The sequence below is a fragment of the Aphelocoma coerulescens genome, chromosome 23 (assembly GCF_041296385.1).
Source record: "Aphelocoma coerulescens isolate FSJ_1873_10779 chromosome 23, UR_Acoe_1.0, whole genome shotgun sequence".
NCBI classification, from domain to species: Eukaryota; Metazoa; Chordata; class Aves; order Passeriformes; family Corvidae; genus Aphelocoma; species Aphelocoma coerulescens.
This window is the reverse complement of record NC_091036.1, coordinates 2,297,336-2,315,984: the sequence shown is the minus strand read 5'-3', so window position 1 is coordinate 2,315,984 and position 18,649 is coordinate 2,297,336. Positions and strand designations below refer to the sequence as shown.

The window sequence follows — 18,649 nt, the reverse complement described above, 5'->3', positions numbered from 1 at the left end:
TAAAGTCTAGCAGTCCTGGCAGGAAAAGTGCCCTAGACATTAAAACCCAGGCTGAAAGGCATTTATATATAACCAGACAAGCATTCTCCATCTCTGGCTCTGCCCCTCTGGTGTGTGTGGGACTTTCTCAAGTACCCCCACACATAAATCTCATGTGTTTGGCACAGGAGTTCCTGTGCCCCTCTGAGGGCTTCTGAAAAGCTGCTTGAGCCTCAGCACCTCAGTCCTGCTGGCAGGGATGTGTGACTACTTCCCTGCAGAAGTATTGGGAGAAAAAAAGTTACGACAGTGTCTGAGCTGCTCAGACAGGGTTTGTGGACGGTTGTGGCCCAGGACAAGGGTGCACTTCTGCACCCTCCATCCTCACAGTGGCAATAACCCTAATGTGGCTCGGGGGACCTTCTCACCCTCTACAGCTCCCTGACAGGAGGGTGCAGACAGGTGGGGATCAGTCTCTTCTTTGAGGTAACAAGGGACAGTTCAAGAGGAAATGGCCTCAAGATGTGCCAGGGGAAGTTCAGGTTGGACATTAGGAAGAATCTCTTCATGGAGAGCGTTGTCAGCATGGGCTGCCCAAGGAGGTGGTGGTGTATTGAAGAAATGGCTGGATGTGGCACTGGTGCTCTGTAGCAGACATGGTGGTGTTTGGTCTTGATGATCTTGAAGGTCTTTTCCAACCTTAATAATTCTATAATTCTGTGATACTGATAAAGCACAGAGCTCTCTGCTGGTATTCCTCAGCCAACACTGCAGCAGGCTCTCAGCAAGATCTCATGTCATGGAAAAGAACCAGATGTTGTAAATGTCCTATTTAAATTAATAAATGAATGGTGACCCTTCCTCAAAGGAGGAAGACTTAAGCTGCATGGGGAGTCCCACTTTGCTGAGAGCCACATGAGTGCCAGCTCAAGGACATTGCACTCCAAAAAACGCTTCCAAGAAACTGCCCAAATGCAACAGCCCCTGCTGGACTCCTGCCAGCCTTCACGAGCCTCCACCACCCAGATCTCCCGTACGTCTCACACCACAGGACAGCAACACGTGGGTAAATCCCGCAAAATCGTAAGAAAAGAAAAGAAAAAAAGCAAAACAATTAGTGTGCTCAGAGTCCTGTAATGCCTAGAGAAGAGGCAGAACCAAACCCCATGATGCACGGCATCAGCCTGCCTGCGGCAGGGGCAGCTGGACCTACACAGCCCGATGGGAGCCACCAGCCTCACTGCACCCCAGGAACCAGTTCCTGCCCTGGGATGCAGGGATGCCCTTCTTCAGCCATGGAGACAGACACTGTGTACCCCAGCCCTCCTGAAAGTGGTACAATCACAATTGGGAGGGACCCACAGGATCACCAAATCCAACTCCAGGACCTTCACAGACACACCAACAATCCCACTTGGGGGGTGTCTGACAGCATTATCCAAACGCTCCTGGAGTTCTGGCAGGCTTGGGGCCGTGCCCATTCCCTGGGGGAAGAACCTTTCCCTGATGGCCAGCCTGACCCTCCCTGACACAGCTACAGCCATTCCCTTGGGTCCTGTCCCTGGTCACAGAGAGCAGAAATAGGAGCTGCCCCTCTGCTGCCCCTGGGCTTTACTAACACAGGGCTTGGGAATTGATGATTTCCACTGACTGTAATTTACAGTTGCCCAGAGGAGCTATAAAATCTCCACCCTTGGAGATACTCCAAACATCACCAGCTCCCTCCCCTGCCAGCCTGATCTAACCTTGTAGCTGAGTCTGACTTCAAAGTCAGCCCATCTCTGCCTGCATGTGGCACTGGACCAGACAACCTCCAAAAGCTCCTTCCAACCTGAAACACCCGGGGACTTTATCTCACTGACAACGGATTGGATGGCAAGGGGAATCACTCTATAGGTTTTGACAAGGCTGAAATGCCTTGTAAGGAGACTTCAGTGTAGAGAGAAGAAAGCCAACAGCAGAACAGACAAGCTCACAGGCACTGCAGGACACAAGCACTGCAGTACCAATGGATGTGGCCTTTACTCCATTCAGGGACTGAAGATTGAAAAAATGTGAAAGTAATAAATAGCAGAAGCTACAGTCCGGTATCCAAGGGGGAAAAATGGGCTATCCACAGAGACAGAGCTTCCAGAACCACCTCAGACACAAACATGCCCCTGATGAGGACCTGTTGGCTGATCCATGGCACAAAGGACATAATCTTACTGTTGCATCACATAAAGCCTTTGGGATTTCCACAGCCCAGCACCTGCTGCAGTGTTCCATCTCCAGAGCCTGACACTTGCACGGAGCTGCACATCAGAGTTAAAACTCCCCTTGTTTTCAAAAGCTGTGTTTCTCCTGCTTGTGGAGATCAAGATAATCTCCCAAGCATGAACTACAGCATTATGGAGTGTTGGTTTCCAGAATTTATAACCTGAAAGGGCAGATCAATGTGCAAATTCATTTCAGTAGGATCCTACCTTAAAAATGTAAAAAGACCAACTGATTTGCTGCCTTTAGTAGCAGATGAAGCGCCTCTCCTAGAGTTTCAAACAACTTTCACTCACCAAGATATCAAAAGTGCCAAGGGCTCCACTGAACTGTCATGGGCTCTAGTTCCCCATCACTCCTACAAGACAGCAGAGTCAGTACAAACACTGCGGCATAGCAAAACCTGAAAGCAGAGAGACAAAACGAAAAAGTTTGCATTTAATTGCAGAAAGCCTATGTTACCAGCTGCATTATTCATGTTCATATTTAATTCATTTAAAACATCCAAATTTAAATTTAAAGACAGCTGTAACAAACATTCCCACTTGCACTTGCAAAGCAGCACAGAACTTGACACAATTTAAGTTCAGCTTGCAGTGAGTACACGGGACTGCGGCTGTTAAACACCTTTGATATGAGTAAGGTCACATCAACTGAGCTGATAGAAACTAGTTCAGCTTTTGTAAAATGAAACTATCACACAAAGGAGGATTGAAAAGACTAGACCTGATTAGTAATGAAAAGGAGAGAGACCACAGGAGAGGCATATAAAATAATGAGTAGCATGAAGAGAGAACTGGGGACTCCAAATTATCCCTTCCCAGTGCAGCAGAGCAAACCTACAAAACTAAAAAACTGCCAAGTATATACCAGGGAGAAGGAAATGTTCATTGGAAACTAACAGACGTGCAACTTCCTTATGGAGGAAGTTGTCAAGGGAAGTAAACAAGTAACCTTAGAAATGACAAAGGCGTTGAAAAGCAAACCAGCATCTGTACAGGTATCAAAGTATGAGACCCATGGGCTATCGGTACCCAGGCCTCAAGCAAGAGCTGAATGAAGGTTGGGTGCCCAGCCAGACCAGGCCCAGCACATCACTGCCTCAGCTGCTGTGCTGTGGCAAGGAGAAGCTGAGCCCTTGCCCTCCTGCCAGGCTGCTGACACCGGCTCACGGCCAGGGGCAGGACACCAGCTCGGGACAGGGCTTGTTCACACCCTGGCAAGCCCTGTGCTGGGTAACACTGTGATTTACACCTCCGATGCATTTTCCTTTTTCTCAGGCAGCAGAGAGGCAGCCAGGGCTGGAAGAGCATCCCAGGGCAGCCCCAGCTCCGAGCGCTGCTCCCTCCAGCACTGCACAGCCCACAGCACAAACACTGCAGAAATGCATCTTAATCTAATTAAGTTCTCCCCCCACTGCTCTTGCCAACAGGCTCTTCCAAAAGCTCATCCCTAAGGGCAGACGGATTCAATTTACCTGAGCCAGATTGGAAGGGAACTGCAGGGTTAGAGGGGAGCCTGCTCTGCAATATTCTTCCACCAAATGTGGCAACTGCAATATCAGTAAAACAAAAAAGAGAAAATGTGGATGGAAGATGCTGTCCCATCTTTCCAGACCTCATGAGATGCATGTAATCCCTTGATCTCCAAAGCCTCCGCTCCTTCAGAGCACATAATTATGAAAAGAGTTAAGAGCTGACGCTCTTAATGTCTCTTCTAGGCACTTCTTTATTCCACTCAGGGCACCAGTCACATCTGAATTATTTCCTGGGGTTGTTTGGACTTCCTATTATACAAGGATGATTATGGTGAACCTTGGGATGGAATCCAAGTCGGATCTCAGCACTACCATGTTTGATTGAAAGGGAATGTGAAGGTTTGTTGACAGCATGCCAGGCTTCAAACCTTGCTGGACAATGCTGCTGCCAGCAGGCCAGAGGATTTCAGAGAGAAGAGGAAGAAAACCACCAACAGCGAAGCTGAAAAATGGTTTTATTAGGTTGGATACATACTCCACAGATTAGGATTGGGGGGAAAAAAAGGAAACTCCGCATATTGACAGAGGACTGCGAGAATGTCGCTTCTTGGAAATCCCATGGGGCTGCCACAAGAGAATCCTGACAGTTTCTCACGACGCAAAGTGCCTGCAGTCATTGATTTGTTCCCCACAAAAGCATGGGTCTGGAGCACCATGACCACTGCAGCCACTAAAAATCCCTTCCATGTAACCCCTGCTTCAGTTGAGGTTTTCTTCACAGTTATCTTTCCATCAAACACCATCAATGTTTCCAGCAGTAAAGAGCTGTCCCTTACAAATTCCCTCAGGAAATGTGAGGGCAGCACTGTAAGCTCCCTCCTATTGTGGGTGATGGCGGTGCTGCCATTCTATCCTCTCTGCTGGAGTGTTTCAGCTCCATTCTGGAAGCCCCTATGTGACCATGGGAGCATCCAGTGGCATCTCAACCCAATCAGAAAACCAGGCATGTGATGAGCACGTTATGTGAATTACAGAATATCCTGAGTTGGGAGGGATCCATAAGGATCATTGAGTCCAACTCCTGGCCCTGCAGACACCCCAACAATCTCACCCTGTCCCTGAGAGCATTTTCCAAATGTTCCTGGAGCTCTGGCAGCCTTGGAGCTGTGACAATTCCCTGGAAGCCTGTTCAGTGCCCAACCACCCTCTAGGGGAAGAACCTTTTCTGAACTCAGCCTGGTTTCTCATTTAATATATTTTTTGCCATTTTTAGTTTCTATGGTGGAGAAAGAAAAGCACTTTAAGCCTACCTGAGAAATCAGAGGGCTGTCAGTGCACGATCTGACACCTCTTACTGCTTTTGGTTTTCACACCGGACTTGGCTCCTCAGATTTCTGCCTGACCTGTGGACACCAGAACTTTTGCTGGTCTAAAGCACGGTTCCTTCTCTCAAGGCATGCTCTGATGAGCTGGCTGACTGACCCCTTTCCTGGGCAGAAGCCAAAGACCAGCTCCCAGGACTGAGCACCAGCCTTCTCAGAGCCAGACATGCAGGCAAGGAGTCCTAGACCAAAATGCCAAATGAATGCTTACGTGGGACCTGAAGGAAACTCTTGGGAGTGAGCAGCTTCCATGTTTGAAAAGGTGAGTCAGAATTTATCTTAACCAATGATTTTATTTCCTTCCACCTCCCTGTTACCATCCTCCTGGGCAAGACTGGAGTTTTATTTCTCCCTGTCTGTGCAAAGTCACATTTTTGGCAGCTCCAAACGAAGGCTGATGAAGAAACAGCACCTCTGGAAGCATCTCCCCTCATCAGGTCTAGAGAGTCCTGACATTCATAGCAGGGAATATTTCTAAGTAACACTGTACAATGAATGCTGGTATTTCCATCTGCAGTACTGATCCCCTTGTGTGATCTGAAATACCTGATGGCTGCAAACCAGTACTCCTCTTTCTACCAGAAGGATATTCTGTCATTTCCAACATCTCTCATTCTCTGGAATTAATTTTATCTTTCTACAGTGTAAGAAGTAGACTGATAAACTCCAGACTTTGTGACAGGCTCCTCACAAACACATTCTTGTGTTAACACACTGAGGTGTCTCAAAGATGTGATCACAAGTAACACACTTCCTCAGTCCCTGAGCCAAGTCTCATGGGAGTACATATTTTAAAAGACAAAAACACGTGAAAAACTCAGATAGACTATGTTTCTACAATGAAAATACTGACTTCATGACTTCCTTTTGAACACCTTCAGGTTGCTGGGGAGAGGAGATAGGTCATCCTCCCAGGAAATGGCAGCTGGACCATCAGACACTGCTGAGTCAAGCTCAAGAGATCACCCTCAGGGTGAGTATGAAAACCAGGGACCACCGTGAGCAAAGCTACAACAGTTACCACTGCTCATGATCATGGAGGAAATGAAATAAAACCTTGCAGGATTTCAATGAAGGTTTCCTTCCCTATCCAAAAAAATCCACCCCAAAAACAACCCAACAAAACCAGCATGGGCCTTGGATCAAACCAAAAACATCCTGACATGTATCACTGTGAGCAGATCTTGCTCTCCATGAAGACTGAAGAGGTTGCAATAAAGACAACATATTTGGCACACTCCAGGAACAGGATACCCAGGCTGAGAGAAATGGAGAGATGAAAGGGCTTAAAATAAAAGCCAAATAAAATAATCTGCTAAATCTGCTGAGTCTGCTAAAGGAAGACCCTTAACAGACTGAGTTTTCTCAATACAGACATGTTTACTGATGAGCTGGGAGTTACAGCTCCGTGGCTGCCATTTCTGTAGTGAGGGGGGTGAGCACTCCAGCCCTGCAAATCCTCCTTGGGAAGATGGGGCTCAGCTGCTGCTCGACTGTAAGTCCACACACTGTTGAAAAATCAGAGCTGCTTTTAAGACTGGTATTGATTAGTTTCTTAGAAACCTCTGCCCACTCAAATAGAAAGGTAACAGTGCCAAACCTAAAGCCTTCCCATGCAGGGTAACATGGAATCATGGAGTGGTTTGGGTCAGACAGGATCTCAAGGATCCTCTTGTTCCAACCCCCTTGACACAGGCAGGGATTCACAGCACACAGAGGATCCTGTGCTGCTCCTCCCCAGACAGTACCATGTTCAAGGCTTGGAGCCAAGGCCTGGGCTGCCTCCCATTTCCAGGGACAGCGAGTGGCCCACCATGAACACAGGATGATATGGCACAGATTTAGCTAATCATACAAACCCCCTGTGATAACAGCTGGGGTTAAGGAAGCTTCACTGCGCTCCAGAATTATTTCAGCAAATCCTTCATGGCTGGTCCTACTGTTGAAGTCACTTTGAGGTTCTGCCTCTGAGGTGAGCAATGCCTGTGTCCCACATCCCAGTGTGAAAGATGCCACCACTACCATTGCTCTCCATAAGTGTTCTGAAGGAGTTTTGGGAAAAGCTGCAGATCTCTGTTCCTGGGTGTTAAGCAGAGACATTTCTGACCTGTACCACCACTGTACCTCCATGGAGCTCTCCCAAAGGCACTGTAACAAAACTTAACACAGAGACTGGCTTTTTGGGCAGGTAAGGTGCCTGTTACATATAGAAAAGCAAAGAACTGATGGACTTCAGTGCCATATGGGAAGAACATGCCAAAGCAAGGAATTGAATCTTTGTGCTTAAGGCTGCTGTTTCTAACACTGAACCAGCTGTGTTACAGCTACTTTGTGTCAGCAGGACTCCCATAGCTAAAAGTTAAAGTCTCCTGACTTTAGAAGAGGAATGGCCTGGGTTGCAGATTGGCACAGCAGTGTACCCAATCCACTGAGGACATCTGCAAGTACAGAAGGTTTATCACAGATGGGGGGCTCTGTAGCCTGATCCCAGCATGTTCTGATCATACCCTGACACCCCGGTGACTGGGAACCAGGCCATAGGCCAGTTTAGGAAGCACCTGAGTTTCCTTACATGGCAATCCCAGAACACAGACAGGTGCAGGACTGTGCACCCCACACTCCTGTGCTGGGTCATGGCCCCCCTCCCCTGGGGACAAGCTGGAGGGTGCACCCCAAGGGCAGGCTCGATGCAGAACACCCCGAGGCTGCATTCAGCCTGCACAGGCACAGTGGGGAGCCCAAACCGGTGCAGGCAGTAAAGACAGTTTTGCAGCAATGTGGCTATTTCAGCCTGCACTGAGACACATGCCAAAGCTAAGAGCTGTTACTGAAAGCAGATGGCTTACAGGAGACCTTGAAATGGGATTCTGCCCAAGGCAATTACAAAGTCACCCATCACAAAAGCACACAATAGGATGCTTCAAAGCCTTTAAATAAGAATTTAAACAGGGCTACATTAAAAACCAGTGCATGGTTTCCATATCACACCTAGACAGGCAAGTACAGCCCCCCTTGCAGAGTCAGCCATGGCTGCTTTCCCAGACAGCAGTTACATATGTGATGTATGTGGCCCCAGAACGGGCTCCAGTGCGTACACTCTTCATGGGTCTCTGGCTGACACCCAGTAGATACGTGTATATATAAAATGTTTAATCTTTATACTTAATTCTCTACTGGACTCTATTAAAAAATAAACTCTTTATGGGATGAAAGATAGGGGAGGACAATGTATTCCTATGTCCCTATGCAAGGGGAAACAGGAGGCAATCCAGAAGGAAAGGACAAATTCCAGTTGTGTTTCTATTGGAAATCTCACGACAGACTGTGCAGTGATGCTGCAAGCAGGATGTGAGAATTCCTCAAAGAAAATTTTGCATTAACTATTTCTAGTAATGTAAGTTTGATAAAGTTTCAGCAGAACATCCTCAGGAGACCATAAACAGGGAAAGGCAGCTTGAGGGGGAATAAAAAACCAAAGGGATGGTAATTAGGGGACACAACAGAAATGTAAATGAGGAAAACCTTGGAAAGAGAGGGGAAGGAGATGACCCAATCCCTTAAAGTACCCTGTATCTCACAAAGGAGGAGGGTGATTTCCAGGGAGAGACACACGGGCAAGGGTTTCCACTGAAATGGCAGGGAAGGAGACGAGAGCTCAGGGAGCTGAGGAGAACAAACCAGTCCAGAAGAAAAGATGAGGGACAAAATCACCATTCTCTAATGAGCTAAATACTGAGGCGTGGGGGATGATGATGGTTACATACACCTACAATTGCATTTTCCTTCTGCTTTCCTTCTGTAACCAATCCTAACAATTAAATGGAATGCTTAGCAATATCCCTTGGGAAAACACACTGGATGAAAACTCACCCTCAAGCCTCACGTGGCATCAAAACAATTGCTGAGCATGTTACTGGAGTGCCTAAAGTGCTCTCTTTCCTCATCCAGCACAAAGGAATGACCTTCCATGGAGTTAAGTATTTCTTACCTTCCTGGGGTCCAGCACCAACACAGACACATCCCTACTGACAGAAGGTGGACATGACTCCAGTCACACTCAAGGCTGAATCCTTCATAGATCCATATACAAATCCCTGTCCCTGGCATCCATACAGTCAATCTTCCCAAACCTTCCAAACAGAACTCTCTCCACCCTCCTGAACCTGCTCTCTCAGAGAAGGCAAGGTGAAACGATCCCTTTATATATATATGAAAATAAAAATCTACCCTTAGACTGACAAAACTCAGGGTCTCCCTGCCATGCAGCACAGCCAGACTCCCCTCCAACACTTCCAGCAGCTGATTGTTTTTGTGGAAACAAAGGACAGATGAGAAATAGTTCCTACTGATCTGCCCCATCTGCTAAAAAAAATGAGAAAGATAAAATCTCCAAACCCTCAGGGTATGGAGCAGAGCCACAAAACCTGGATTTACCCCTGTTAGAGCGGAAGAGGAGTTGGTCTCTGCTGCTTGGAGCACTGAGACAGAGATAATCCAGCCCTGATAGAAGGGAAGAGGGATGTCTGGGAGAGTGAAGGGAGAGGCTGTGCCATTCCTCCTGGTGCCTGGCCCTGGAGTGCTCCAGCCCAATCAAGGCAAAGGGCTGCCCAGGAGAAGAGCTCCCACAAACTCACTGTACCCCAAGGGAATGGTCTGCTAAGGCAGGAAACAAGCATCTTTGTTTTATTTTCTCACTCATGTAGAGAGATATTAATTCATCTATTTCTTAGGAAAAAGAAAGGAAATTGCTACAGAGCAACATGTCAAGAGAAACCAGAAGAGCCAGGCTCACCGAGGATGGGTATTAATTACTGCTTGCTATTTTTATCCTGCGTATAACTCTGGTCTCGTCTGTGACTTAAGAAGCTAAAATCCCAGGATTCAAAACCATGTATCTACTCAAATAGAAGAAATATCCTCTACTGGGTACAAAGTCTGGATACAGAAAAATTCTAACATGCCCATCAAGATTATACTCAATTTTAATAACAAAAGAAAGAGCAGTCTAGACGTGGACAGAAATATTAGCTCAGGAGAATTACTCCCAGAGAGGAAAAATCACTATCCAGTTCCTGCAGGAAACCCTGAACAGATTGCTGTTAATTATGTAAAGAAAAAGTTGTTAGGCTGCTTTACATTCCTGAAGGGCCAAGAGTTTGGACAACTAAAAAATATACTGTGAGGCCCTTCACTGTTTTCTGTACAACACATGGTAGATGCCAATAAAAAAACCCCAAACCATGACCACAAGCAACCAAAAGTCCATCCTGCAGCTTTGCAAGTATGTTCAGTGTCTGCCAAGGAGCTAATGAAAACAAGGCACTCTTACAGACTGTATCTGCTTGACATTCAAGTACCTGCTGGACATTTTGTACAGCTTATAAAGTCATAAAATATCACAGGGCATTTACAGATTTTCCAGCTGACAACAATATGAAATAACTGAGCAGCTCCAGAACACACCGAGTACTCTGGTCAGGCACAAGGTAATGCTGAACAGATACTACCACACACACACACACACACAACTAACGCAACTGGAGACTGCCAGCAGTGTACAAGATGAGACCAAAGCTCACGGTGATGGAAAAGGAGCTGAGATTCAAAAGCCATCCCTCAGCCCCACCATAATACTGGAACAACAGTGGGACCGCCCAGATCTACAGTGCAGGGCTTGGATAATGCCCAAAGGAAACAAGTTCTGCCTGCCCTCTCCAGGCACAGCAATTCGCCATCAAGTGAGCTGCTACCTCCTGCCATGCTGGGGACAGTGGCATTGTGCAGCCACCCAAAGCCCTCCAGCCTGGGGCTGTGGAAATGACAACATGGACTTCACCTCTGGAGTCACATGGCAAACCAGGAGGTCGCCCAGCTGTCGTGGTTTACTCCGCTCAAACCACTCGTGGTAGGAGTTAAGGGCTACAGGTGAGCAGGAAGGTGGTGGCTTTGCTGGCTAGAATTGATACCTGCTGCCCATTAGTGGCCAATATCTGCTAGATAATGTCAACTGTACATAACGAGGTACAGCAGGTATTCAGCTATAGGAAAAAAATTGACATTTCACTGAGTAATCTGCACACAAGGACAGAAATACAGCTAGGACCAAAACCTGAAAGAGCTAAACTTCTATCACCTAGGGAACTACATAGGAACCATGTATGACACACTGTTTCTGAACTAGGAACCACTCCTGACACAACGGATATAAAGGAACAACAATCACAACACTTGGTGGCTGATGGCCCTTCACCACATCAGCAGGTTACAGTACTCCACTTGCAGCTGATACTCTAACAGACACCACACCTGAAAACATTCTTCAATGATGCTGTACTACCTCAAGAGTTATTTTCTGTAAGAGTCTGAGTAAAAACTTAGGACACCAGCTGATGATAAGAATGTCTCCCTGGTCTTTTTCAAGGCAGGCACAGAAACTTTGAGCTGAAATCATACAACTGCAATCAGCACTGCTCAGCCCAGAGGCAGCAGCACACAGCTCCATGGCTCCTGGGTCAGCGCTGCCTCACACTGACCTGCTACCAGCAAAAAACAGGGAGCTGGGCCCCTGCCTGGTACTTCCCACCAATCTCACAGGTCTGGAGAGCTGGCATATGCACACACAGAATCATTGAATGGCCTGGGCTGGGATGGACCTTAAAGCTCATCCGGTTCCACCCCTGCCATGGGCAGGGACACCTCCCACTATTCCAGCTTGCTCCAAGCCCCATCCAACCTGGCCTCGGACACTTACAGGGATCCGGGGGCAGCCACAGCTTCTCTGGGCAACAAAACACGTTTTGAAATAATGTAACTTTTAATGTAATCTTGTTGCTTTTTATAAAATGTACCACTAACCAAAAACTCTTTAAAAATGTTCGAGACACAGATTTTGCTACCGAAGTGTAAGACAACTCAGGAATTCATGATATACAATTTTAATAAAACCCATGCCACCTCAAGCACCCTATTTTCAGTGACATCAGCGCAGATCAAGAACTGTTAGTCATGGCCAACACAACAGGGGGAGGTGGGACTGGGGCTGCCCAGCTGCCACACACGTGTCATTAAATCCACAGCACTGCCCAAGAGCCAGCAGATGCTCTCTGAGCACAGAAGGGAAAGGCAGAAAAGAAGATTGAACCCTACATAATGATTACTTTTACATTTACAGAATTTTTCTTCTCTTTGGTAGCTTGCCAGAAGGTGAAATGTCAAAATGATGGGGTTAAAGCGCAGCAATACCAGCCTGAAATCAGTCAAAGCTCCTTAATCTCAGAATAGTCAGGCACCGGAGTGGATTGCTGAGGAAATTCAGAATCACCATCACTGGAAATCTTAGAACACCTTAGAGAAACCGCTAGGAAACATTATGTATAGGTGATCCTTCAAGGTCACTTCTAGAAACACTGAAACCACAAGACTTTCTCCATAGGCACTTCTCTGATCACACAGCCACTGCACAATTTTAACGGACTGTGCATCTAAGATTTGCTGCAACAAGACAAAGAAAAAATAAAAGCAACCACAGCGTACAGTCAGCGTACAGAGAGCAGCAGTCTCCAGGCTGCATGAATAAGTCACTCAACTTATTTTTAGAAAGTGGAATTGGTACAACTTCCTCCTCGGTCCACATCAGACTCCATCAGCTCTTCTGCCTGCTCACTACGCCTTCACTTAACTAACGAGTATAGAGCAGAAATTTCTCCTACCTTATGTGTGCCAGCTGGGCAGGAAAGGCAAACGTGGGGAGGGAGGGGCCCTGCGGCAGTGACCGCAGGGAGACAGCACTGCTGGGAGATGCCCAACGTGCTGCAGAGTCCCCCCAGTGCGTTCAGCCCGAGCTCGGGTAGCCACCCTCACCCTGAGCAATCACCTCTCAGAGCAGCTGGTTTCAGGGACATTCAGCTGCACTGTGGGGATGTTTTGTGCCACCAGGAGCCAGAGCTAAGCCCGGGTTCCTGCCCCAAAGTGCTGCTCGTCTGTGTCCCCCATGGTGTGTGCAGCCCAGCCCGGCCCCCTGGCCTGGCCTGGCCTCCCCGCAGCTGCAGGGACGCAGGGAGGGCAGGCAGGCCCTGGCAGCGGCCCAGGGAGGCTCCCACAGACAGGAGGGAGCGAGGGGGAATGGAACACAGGCTGCCCTCCCGCTCACTGCAGACACAGCTGGATGCGCATCCCACCGCTGAGGGCTCAGCGTCGGGGGAGGAGGCAGGGGCTGCTCCAAACGGGAAGGGAGGGAGGCCCAGGAGCAGGGATACGGTGCAGCAGTGGCACGGGGAGGGCAGAGGGGATGAAAGCTGGTCAGGCGCGGGTGGCAGGAGTTCCAGCACTGCCTTGTCCAGGCGGGCAACAGGGAGGTGACTGCAAGTGGCAGCTGATGGGACCATGGCTCACTCAGTGGAGCACAGCTGGGCTTCACCCTGCGCAGCCTCTGCCAACACTGAATTCGAACATCTTAAGTGTCCTCCAGCTACCCCCAGGCACGAATCCCATTTTTCATGGTAGGACCTTTTCCTGGAGTCAAACATCAGCAGCACCCTGGGGAATCAGAAGGGTGCACCTACTTCCCCCCATCCCCAAGCAAACTGCAGCAGATGTCACTCCAGCAATGGAAGAACCAAACTTGTTCCCTTGCCACGATACCCAGGAGAAAGGACCCGGCCCAGTGTCCAGTGAAACTGGAATTGCACGAAACTCAGTGGGCAAAGACTGAGCATCACAAATTTCCACTGGCATCTATTCCTACAGTTTCCGTTGCTGAAAACAAACCCGAGCCACGGGGAGGTTTCTGGGCTGTTCCCGCTGTGGCAGTCTGGAAAATGTACAAGCTAATTGGAGCTGGGTAACTCCAAGCACATCGGCTGGGAACAGGCACCTCCAGCAGGAGTTTAGTTTCTGACTGGTGATAACACCAGTCAATTTATAACACAAACAGAAAAACTTCTGAGCAAGAAATAGAGAGGGGCAGAAACACAAGCTGGTCCCAGGGAAAAACAGTCCTGCTCTGAACTCCCGTGTCAGCTCCCTTGTGTTGGCAATGGCCACATCAATTCTGCTCTTTTTCCTTATCTCCAGTGACCTGTTACCAACCAGACAGTGGAGCTGCAGGGGTGACTTCCCTCCTCTGATCAAGTCAGCTCTCAGGAAGCCAAGTGCTTTAGACTCCTCTACAGCAGCTCAGACATCACCCGTCCATCTGGCCTGTTGGACGAGGCTGCCACGCAAACAGCAGAGGCAGCGAAACGGACGTTCATCTTTTCCTTCAGTTCTCAGCCAAATTCTTGATTTTTTTGTTCAGGATGAGTCTGCATAAAAGTGTGAGACTCAGCCCAGAAAGAGCAGAGGCACAGACACAAACTCTGCTTAAATCCCTGCCAGAGAGGCAGAAACATTTTGTAGATGCCTGAATGAACCCTGCAGACTACAAACAGTATATCACAGTGTCTAAATGTGCTAGAGGTGGTGCGTGTCAGAAACCTCGGTAAAAGAGCTAAATATTACACTGTTTTTTAAAGGGAATTGAATGAAGATAGAGATCTCTGGGAATTAAGTGTTTTCAGCACCAACCAGGCTGCAGTGATGTCCCTGTACTGATCTGTTCTTCTGCTCACAATTGAAACCACCTCTGAAATGTTCTGCTAAGGGAGAGTGCCACCCAGGACAGGGCACAACTTTGCAAAGAGGAGGAGGTGCTGATCTCCAGGGCTCAGGTGCCCCCAGCAGATACCATTCTGATACCACTAGTCCAGGTCACTGTACTTGTTCACTCCAAGCCCAGTGAGACCTGGTGATACACAGGGAAATTTTCTTGTGCTTCCTGCTGCTCTCAGATTTGCACTATCAGTTTAAACGTTGTGCAAATGTTTTGCAACAGCTTCAATTGGTAGATATTTAAGCTGGGTAAGAAAGCAGTTCTTTACAACTGCATTAAACCCAGAAAAAACATTTCCTTTAGGATTAGGCTCTGTTATTCTGCAGACGAAGTGGGATGAAACGTTCATGTCCCAGCTTGGAGTGCAGGTGCTACACCTGGGATGAAGGAAGGGCCAGAGTTACAGTTCTGCTACACTGAGAGTTCAGTTGTGGAGACGATTTTTACCTTGGCATGTCTCTGAATTACAGATATGCAGGAGATTAACCACCTCACAAGAGAAGCTGACAGCCAGAGTTGCTGCTCTGTCCTCAATACAACTTCCTGCATGTCTCAGGGACCCCTCCTTGTTAGGAAACTTTTCAAACATAAATGGATGTATAAACGACTCAGAATCTGCTTGTCTCATTGCAAAAACTGAGTTTCAGTTGCAGGCAAGGAAAAGAAAAGGAGAAAAGACAGGGTACTAGATGCAAACATTACAGCTCAGACATGAGCCCCAAACATGCCAAGGTTTAACTTAGCCTGTTGCTAGTACACTACTCCAGACTTGCAAACAGGAGCTCACCAAGCACGCCAAGACCTCTGTCACAAAGACACAGTTAAAAGCACAAATATGCAAACATGTGATCTGCACTCCTTGTCACATAACAGTGCTGAGACATACCCAAAATAGGGTCATTTGAGCCCACTTATTACAACTGCTCTGCAGAAGCCCCACTAACACAGTCCTACCCTGACTGACCACGGCGCCTTAGGTGAAGTATGAATGAAAGCAGAACCCAAGTGAGAGGCAGAGGTCAGCTAGGCTGACATGCCCATGTGAGAAGAACAGAGAAACTGATCTTGGTCAGCTCGGGGAGAGGAAAAAAAGTCTTCAAATGCTTCAAACTGAGCTGCAGACATGTAAGAAGTGGAGTGATGTGGGGAGTAGGGTGTTCTCCATGTGCTCTGGAGATCAGAAAAAGAACAGGTTTAAACTGCAAGACAAAGATTTAGATTAAACATCCTGAGAAGTCTCTCCAATGATGAGGAGGCCTAAGTGCTGGCATACATCAGCTACACAGGATGTGGAATTGCCAGCAGGAAGAGCCTTAAAAGAACTGTTACTCAGGAAGGGTTTAGAAGTCTATCTGACCTTAACCAGAGATGGGATACAAGGAGGACATCTCTGGAGGTCCTCAATGTGTGAGGCTATGAAACAAAGTTTCAGAGTTTCCTTTAAATTAGACATAGGGCAGGGATACAGATCCCAGAGCACTCACCTCTAGACTGAAGCACAGCTACTCTATGAATAAGATTATCATTTAATACCCTAACAGCATCTTTCACTTAAAGACTCCATATTGTCCTGCAAAAGTCATCTGGTTTCCACAGAAGTGCCTCAAGAAAAGCAGATTATCAAGATGCAGAATTGTCACTTGCTAAGATGTAAATAGCCAAACCAGGAGGACCAAGGCTCAGCATAACTCTCTCAAATAAAACACACTCAAACTTTAAACGAAATAAATACTTTAAATAGCTTAGAAATATTTGCATTTCCCTTGTGCCCATTGCAAGGGACTCCCTGATTTCCATCTGCATTTTCATACCATCTACTGGGCAGATCCTGAACTACCCACCAGCACATGAGGGCGGTATCCCATGGCAGCTTGTCCCAAGCTGAGCCCCCCATGAGCCAAGTTTTGTTCCCTATATTAACACCAAGCCACAGGCCAGTGCCTGAGATGAAGCACAAGGAATGAAACCACCATCCCATACTCCAAATATTCCCAGCAAACACATATGGACAACACAGTCTGGCCAGCAGAAGCTGAGAGTAAGAGGAGAGGAAGGCGAGAGGAGGAGGCCCAGCCTGCCGCAGCCATCGCTCAGGCGTTGAAACGAAGTGGGAGAACATTTTCCCCCAATATTACTGGCTGCGAACTGCAGCGACCACATGGCTGTTCCCAGCCACTCAGTGCACGCTGTTTACTATAAACAACAACAGTAAACAGAAACTCAGCCAAAAAATCAAAGCCAGGGACCCCAGAGCTGGGTCTCCACATCCCAACTTTCCCCACCGAAATAATCAGTTTCATGTTCAGCTGCTGAACCTAAACAATCCGAGGCCCAAGGGAGCCAAGCTGCTCAGTGCATCCCAAACTCAAGCCACCTGTTCGGATTTGCCAGCTCTACCTTCAGTCATCCAGACTCCAAAGTGCTGCCACAGTTTTACACGGGAGCTTCAAAGAGCTTGCGGATTAAACCTGCGCGGCAGGAGCCAGCCGTCACCAGGGTTATTTTTAAACACCTCACTGTGCACGAAACGCTCAAATCTTGCCTCACTCCCAGCTCTATCCCAGCACTCGACTCGGGGCGGCTGCGAAGGAGGCGCAGCTTTTCCCCAGGCATGCTGGTTATGGGATTACTCCGGCTGGTCCCCGAGGTCACCCCTGACACCTCCAGCAGCAGGATCTCGTGGGGGTCCTGCTCGGAGCACCGGGGACCAGCTCCACGCACTGGAGTGACAACGGGGTGTCTCCGAGCCCCGAAGGGCTCGTGGGGGAGAAGGGGCACAAAACCCCCCCGGGCACAGCCCGCAGCCGAGGGCCACCTCCTGCAAACCTCCGGCAGCTCGGTCCCGCTTCCCCTTTCCTGCCAGGAGCGTCCGGCTGATACCGAACGGCGCCGGGGAGGGGGGCGGCTCCGGCCGGTTCAAGAACCGCTCCGAGGCCTCGGGGCGAGGCGGGACCGCGGCTGCCCGAGGCCCTGCCCGGGGACACCCGGCAGAACAACAAAGCCCTGGAAGAGGCTTCTCTGGGAGGCACAGCCCGGCCGGGCAGCCGCGGGGCCGGGGCGCCCCTGGGGCGCTGCCCCGCCGCCGGGAGGGCCGGTGCCGGACGGGCACCAGCAGGTGCGGGCGGTGACAGCCGCCCCCGGCCCGGGCACCGCGCTGAGGCGGCGGCCGGGCCGCGCTAACAGGAGGGATGAGATCCGGGCCGGGCTGCGAGCCCGACCCCCGCCCGACCCTCGCCGCGCCTCCCCGCGCCGGGCCGGACCGGGCCCAGCCGAGCCGCCCGCCCCGGGCCGCCCCCTCACCTGCGCGGCCGCCGAGCGCTGGCGCTGCTCAGTCCCTCGCCGCCGCCGCCGCCGCCATGTTCGCGCTGCGCAGGGAGGCGGGGAGGGAACGGGGGGGAGCGAAGGGGGAGCGGCGGGGGATCGGGGAGGAGGGACCGGCGGCCCGGTCCGGCCCCGCGCCGCCCCCGCCACCGGCACGGCCAGCGCCGGGGCCCGGCAGCTGATCGGCCGAGGCTCGGCGAGGTTCGGCTGGCTCCGTGCAGCTCCACTCAGCTCCACTCGGCTCCTCTCGGCTTGTCTCGGCGCAGCTCCGCTCGGGCTCGGCTCGGCCCGGCCCGGCCCGGCTCGGCTCGGCTCGGCCCTCACAATCCCCCGCACCGTCGCTGCGCCCCGCGGGCCGTCCCCGGCCATGCCCGCTCGGGCTCGTCCTCACGCAGGGACAGACCACTGTCCTCACCCCGCAGTCTGGGCACTGGGCAGACCCTCAGTGTCCTGTGCCCTCAAGAGACCCTCCAGGCTCAGGGCAGACCCCCAGCCATGATCTTCAGCCTGGGAACAGCCCTCCCCATGCTTCAGGACCCTCTGGGCACGGGGCAGACCCTAACTGTGAACCCCAACCTGGCGGCA

At 49.8% G+C, this 18,649-nt stretch overlaps 1 protein-coding gene across 8 annotated transcripts in view; it reads right to left on the bottom strand.

Annotated features, from left to right (window-relative positions):
- The window catches only part of SCMH1 (Scm polycomb group protein homolog 1), a 71,302-nt gene extending 53,174 nt beyond the window's left edge, over positions 1 to 18,128 (bottom strand). For 7 of the 8 annotated variants that reach the window (XM_069035777.1, XM_069035781.1, XM_069035783.1 and 4 more), the window contains exons 1-2: positions 18,044 to 18,128; positions 2,532 to 2,638 (exon numbers count right to left, since the gene is read on the bottom strand). The gene's annotated coding sequence lies outside the window, so the exon portion shown is untranslated. The remainder of the gene's footprint in view (positions 1 to 2,531; positions 2,639 to 18,043) is intronic. The other variant, XM_069035778.1, reaches the window with a different exon arrangement.
- Between the last annotated feature and the right edge of the window lie 521 nt (positions 18,129 to 18,649).